General features: G+C 35.2%; 1 long non-coding RNA gene across 1 annotated transcript; it reads left to right on the top strand.

Annotated features, from left to right (window-relative positions):
• The first annotated feature begins 289 nt into the window (after positions 1-289).
• Positions 290-6,175, top strand: LOC149416263 (uncharacterized). The gene is made up of 4 exons (XR_016303674.1): positions 290-328; positions 4,553-4,669; positions 5,575-5,724; positions 5,855-6,175. It is a non-coding gene; the product is annotated as an uncharacterized LOC149416263 (long non-coding RNA).
• The last annotated feature ends 513 nt before the right edge of the window (positions 6,176-6,688 follow it).

The following is a 6,688-nucleotide window of genomic DNA, read 5'->3' as shown; positions in this document are numbered from 1 at the left end:
GAATCGGAGCTGTCCATGACACAGATGGTGATTTTTTATTTATTTTACCTACTGGCTTTTTACAGATTCAGTTCACGCGTGGATGAGAACAATCCCCGTAATGCGATTAATGTATATGTTTTCAGAATTGCATCTCCGGAGAGAATAGGATGTCCTTTTTCACTAGGGACACCAGCAACATTATCTTCACCAGTTCCCCCAACATTGACATCTCCCGCTACCTTCACTCCCTTACCTGGGACATGACGGGATGAACCGCGGTGGGGTGATGATAGCGAGCTGTGGGTAGACGTCCCACTCTTCCAAGAAGTGTCTGCGTTTGGAAACGGTGAGTTTATTTTTTAAAACATTCTAGGTACCTGGTGCGGACCGTAATTTAAAAAAAGACCGTAATTGGATTCGCGCGATTATAAACTTTACGATTTTTTAATATTTTTTCTATAAATTCTACAAAAATGAAACAAACAACAAGATACAGGTTAATTCATTGGCTATATATCTCTATAATAAGTTTGTATAACTTCATGTAAAAATTCTAAGTTATGTTTTTTTTAAGGTTGGCGAAAAATTAAAAAAAATGATCGTCTGGATATCTCGAGCAATCGAGGCAAAATTATTTATTTCGCGTGGTCGCTCCATTTTTAATACATTTTTAACTCACTTTAAACATGAACTTGCGTATGTAGTACATCAAGTTGAATATATGTTTGTAACTCAGCAACACTTCACTGGATTTATATGTTTTTCACGAAGAACTTTAACAAGAAATATTTTAGACACGAAATGATATAATTTAACTAATTTCGGCAACCGTATCGTTTCCCGCATGGCCTCGAGTGAAATGTCAAACTCTACTCCAATGAAATCTATTATTTTTTTCTTAAAGAAAACGGAATTGGGCGTCGGTTTCAAATTAGTTTCAAGGACAGACCCATAAATAAACCACTCACTAAATCGACATCTTCGAGCCTTTTGTACGTAGCAAATTGGTTCTCTATTTCACCATAAATATGTCAATATTTAGAAAAAAAAAATTGCGTGCAACAAAAGCACGTCACACACCATCGACGAGGATAGAGCATAAATAAACCACTCTCTAGATCGATATCTTCGGGCTTTTTGTATGGCGCCATTTTGTCACCCCCTTAACCACAGACGACCACAGATAAAACGGTCGTATGGTCCAGACAGGTAAATATATTGTGGACCATAAATAAATCTCAAGGCCATTTAAAAAAGTGCAAACATCGACAATATAACTGCACCCAGCTAACATCGTTCATTCACTAGCCCAAAAAAATTATATTTTAAAAATAAAAATATTGGAATGCAGAGGAAAATAAAAAAAAAACCCACAGCTATGCACACATAAAAATACTTTTTATTTTCAAAAAGACAATGGACAGTAATACAAAACAGGGTCAGTACAACCGATGTATTGAGCATTGATTTATCATTGAAGTAGAAGATAATACTAATATATCTAAACAAAACATGAAACAGAACAAGAGACAGAAAAATAAAAAGTAACGGTCTCAACTAGGAATCGAACCCAGTCTTACTGCAACAACTTAATAGGATTTAATTTGACCTTGCACAAAAATACAAGAATATATACACAAAATACATATTCAACAAATTTAAGTGTTAATTATTATTGCCACAGCACTAGAAGTTATTCAAATTCTCCTGCAAGGGTTTCATATAATTTCCACAGCTTTGTCGTCAGCAAACATTATGGAAAATGCTGGTTAAATCTGAATACTTACATGATGCAATTCTGGAAAGGTTTAAATGACCTTGTTTGATATAATCGTGGCTTTTTTTAGCAGTTTTAGCATCCTAATACGTGGTATAGTATCGCGTCGGAATACGGTTAGGTCTGAAAAGGAAAATTGATTAAATTATTAGCCAATGAAGTACATTCAGGAATTAGGAACATTGTATCAAAGAACGAGAGGTTAGTACCTGTATTTAAGAACGGGTTCGGGTCCTTCTTTCAGTTGGTGGAGATAGACAGGATATTATATGATGAGTGGAAGATTAAGCGTTGCCAAGCATTCTTTTTTAATCCCAAAAGTACCGTATTTTTGCTTTCAATTGCGAAATGACACACACAAACAAACGTATTTCTTGCTAGCACCGGATTATCGAATCCGTCTGAGCAACCTTTAACACAACACGGCATTAATTAATCACCTTGAAGAATTCAAGCACGCAACATTATTTTTAGATGGGTTAGACGATTTTCAAAATTCAAAATATTTACGTTAAAAACTTGACTGACAACTGACTTCGACTTCCGAAATGGCGTCTTGGAAATTACCGTTAATTTTTATCGCAGCATAACATATGCTTAGCTTCTCTCTCTGTTACGCAAGTCGCTATGGTAGAGAGCGAGAGATCAAACTACAATTTTTGCTCTGAGCCAATGAGATCTGAGCTTTCAGTTACAACAGCTTTGTCTATAAGAATTTGGGTATTGAATAACTCCTCCCATCAGGGTTACAAGGTCATGCGAGAGTTATACGCCCCTGGGATAGAGGAAACTAAGAAAAGGCGCGACCATGGACAATAATATATAATATTCATTCGTAGCCTACCCCATTCTTGGACTAAAATATTATTTAAAAAATAAAAATGTTCAATTCTTGAAATATTCCATCATAACAAGAAAGATCTTTAAAAGTGCTGTCCTGCAAAATCGTGGTAAAAGTATCTTTCTTTACTGCTCATTTTTTCAGGACAGCGCAAGTTTAGTTTGTAATCATCTTGTTGTTGATTGTTCACCTTGCTCCAAGATGAACAATCAATCTGTCTTAAAAATAATCTACGGTGTATTGATATTTGAAACTCTTTAAATAAAGGATTTGATTAAAAATCATTCATCGGAAAGGGTTGTTACGGAGAATTTGAACGTTCATTTTCGGGTTCGTGAAAGTCCTATTCAAAGTCTGCTAGTATATCGTTACAGGCTAGTAGCTTCACATAACTGAAATAATAACAGAAATTGTTGAAAAAAAATTCACAGAACATGAAAATTAATTTTGAAATTTGAAGAATTATAAATTTTTTTCAAAACAACCCGTCATTTAGATTATCAAATAAAAAATATATACATAAAAGAAAATATAAATTTTAACAGAAAATTGAAAAACACAGTATTTTTTATTTCTTTTAATTAGAATGAAGTATGTACATTTATATAAAGATATTAAATTTAAGATCATTATTGGTCATGAATTCTTTATCGGAAAAAATAATTTCTTGGTCCTGATAAAAAAGGAGCCATGATTCTTCTGTTTTGGATAAAATAGTATTTTATAAATGCACTTTTTGTTGGAAAATGATAAATATATAGTGAACTACTACTAGGAGAGGCGTTTTTATCGAAGCCTGTAAAAGAACCGGGTATTTTCATGTGGTACTTTGTACTTTTGTACTTTGGACAAATCTACAAAATACCTTGTTCCAAAAAACTTTAAAGTATTTCATACTGGAACCAAGAATTAAATACTTATGAGTTATTTTACGATCCCCCCCCCTTGGAGTCGAATAAATATAGTCGGAAATTACTTCCATCAAAAATTCTCTATTAACTGCCCCCCCCCCATGGAGTCGAATAAATACTGTGGGAAATTACTTCCTTCAGAAGTTCTCTGATAACCTTAATGGATTTGAAAAATTACTGTGGGGAAGCAAATATCCGAAATTTTTGTAGGGAATTACCTTTCCAGAAAACCTTTATGAAAACCTCTTTTATAACCCGCCTAAAGTGAGAGTTATGATGATTAGGTATTTTGACCCATATGTGTAAAATAAATGTATAATGGACAAAATCAGAATCACTTGACCTAAATATTCGATTAGAAACGCATTTATTTCGTTTTTCTTGTTGTGTTTTTTTTAGGGGCTCGGATTTCTCACAGTTGAAGATCTGCTAGCACTATTATATTTACAAAACGCAAATTGAAATAAATTTTCATGTTCTTAAAATGCCAGATTCATGAAAATTATATTAATTGTCTATGACTTCATTCTTGTCTATGCATAACCTATATATTTTTTGACATGCGCTTTCTTCTCCGACAATCTTTCTTCCTGTTTCTAAACTCTGTTTATCCCGCCCTGTTAAACTTATTATTTCATGCATGTGATGGTTATTCGTAAGTAATAATACTTAAATTCATTTCATTTTTGTAGCGGTGGGTTCTTCCAGTTTAGTTAGGGAATCATTGGGCGTTTTGTCACAACAGAATGTTTAAACTGTATTTTTACATCTACCTATTATTAGATTAGAATTTCAAATGCATTTTTTTAAAATTCCAACAAATATACGTATTACAGATGTTTTATTACAGGTAGATTTCAACGGAATACCGGTTGACATAACAGTAAATAAATAAAGAGTTTACCCAAGATAAACGACGTTTATCTCAACCTTTGTCAAAACTTCAAGGTTTTCTAATGTGTATTTTTGCTACGACTTAAGAAGCCAAATTTTAAAAACTTATTTATATTTGAGTTCCGTTACAACTTTGTTCTGTTTCAGATATATATGTTTGGGGTTAAACAAATAACCAAACTCTACCAAAGCAGACCATGGATTTACTGCAGCCAGATACTATATCCATCAAGACGGAACCAGGGCTCCAGGAAGAAGATGGAGGTGAAATTGCCTTTTCGGATTTAGATTTCGACCTCCCAGCTGTAACGAAGGAATGCTTGCAATATGCGGAGAGTACTCAAACAGCCAGTTGGTTGCTTGCATGCGTGTAAAATATAGAACTTTAAATACGGATGTCAGGAATCCATGTGTGTTTTGAAATGTCGCGCAAACAGGACACATACTTGTTACGTCCTCTTTAATAATACATGTGGTGTATTGGGTATTTACCCTTAAATGCGCCCATGCCCGAAAATCTCAAAATACAAGACTCTTGTTACTTAATTATATTATTCACAATAAGTTGTCGATTCCTCGATTTTCAGATAATTTTATTTTGGACATGAAGTAAATTACACTTCATTTTTGTGCGTTAAAAAAACATAAATATTGATTGATAAATCACTATCCCATTGTCTTAAAAGCCCCTACTTAAGGTTCTCTAGAGCAGGTTTTTTCCTCCTTTAAGAATCGGTCCCTCAAGCGGACATCTGAGGTCATTTTTATCCGATATTGACCTTTGAAACTTTCATCCAATTTCCCACTTCTACATTGTTGATCAATGGTATCTTTATTCGTAAAAAAATAGTTCATTGTTTGTTGAAAAAAAAAAAGTTTCGTTTTATATCAACGATACGTAGATACGGGGCTAGCTCTAACCGGGCCCAATTGGAGCAGTCTGGGCGTCAAATACCCAACCTAACACATCACTCTTAGTATAATTTTTGATAAATACTGAGCTACAAACAAACACAAATCATTTAATTATTGATTACATTGATAGCCTGCCTTGGCGTCTACTAGTTTTGACTGTTTGGGCAGCCAACATTAAACTCGCGCCAGGCGCCGTTTGGTTCGGGGCTGGCCATGCAAAGATACACTCTACATATTGTCCTTTTTTATCCCAGGGAGCATTAATGTGGAAACAAATACCATCAATGAGGATCTTGGACCCCGACAGGATGAAGCGGGTATTACTTATATGAAAATTGACCTAGATCTGCTGGATATTAAGGAGGAATGCTTAGAACGCATTGGAAGAATAACCAGGGCAGCAGGTAAAACCAATTCTCATTGTTAGCTTGAAAAATTCGGCCTCTCCTATTTTTTTTAAATTTCTACGTACTTACTTCGCTTACTTCACTTATTTAACTGAGTCATTTTCATGCATGTTCAATTTGTCGACAGATCTTCAGACGCACTTTGTGGAAAAGGGATTCACTCCTCCCCATCGCAACTACTCCTTCTCTCCTAAGTCAAATTTTTCAATTAATGTACGCACCCGTGTAAGTGAAAAACCTTTTTCTTGTTCTAAGTGCAACTATTCAAATTGTAAAAAGCGAAATTTAAAGAACCACATGTTGACCCACAGTGGAGAAAAACGTTTTTCATGTTCCAGGTGCAACTATGCATGTAATCATAAGGATCAACTGAAGAAACACATGCTGACTCACAGTGGAAAAAAACCTTTTTCATGTTCCGCTTGCAACTATGCATGTTATCGAAAAAGTCAACTGAAGAGCCACATGCTGACTCACAGTGGAGATAAAACTTTTTTATGTTCCGTTTGCAACTATGCATGCCTTCAAAAGGGTCAGCTGAAGAGGCACACGCTGATTCACAGTGGAGAAAAACCTTTTTCATGTTTCGAGTGCAACCATTCATGTGTTCTATGGACCGATCTGAAGAGACACATGCTGACTCACACTGGAGAAAAACCTTTTTCATGTTCCGTGTGCAACTATGCATGCAATAGAAAGAGCCGCCTAACCAGCCACATGCTGACTCACAGTGAAGAAAAACCTTTTTCATGTTCCGTGTGCAACTATCCGTACTGTCAAAAGGGTCAGCTGAAGAGGCACATGCTGACTCACAGTGGAAAAAAACCTCTTTCATGTTTGGAGTGCAACTATGCAAGTTATCATCAAAGTCACATGAAAGGACACATGCTGACTCACAGTGTAGAAAAACCTTTTTCATGTTCCATGTGCAACTATGCGTGTTGTCGAAAGGGACAGCTGA

This window comes from Hesperophylax consimilis, chromosome 17, assembly GCF_061612785.1.
Source record: "Hesperophylax consimilis isolate HC1 chromosome 17, BYU_Hcon_1.0, whole genome shotgun sequence".
Taxonomy (NCBI): domain Eukaryota; kingdom Metazoa; phylum Arthropoda; class Insecta; order Trichoptera; family Limnephilidae; genus Hesperophylax; species Hesperophylax consimilis.
This window is presented reverse-complemented; position numbering and strand designations above follow the sequence as displayed.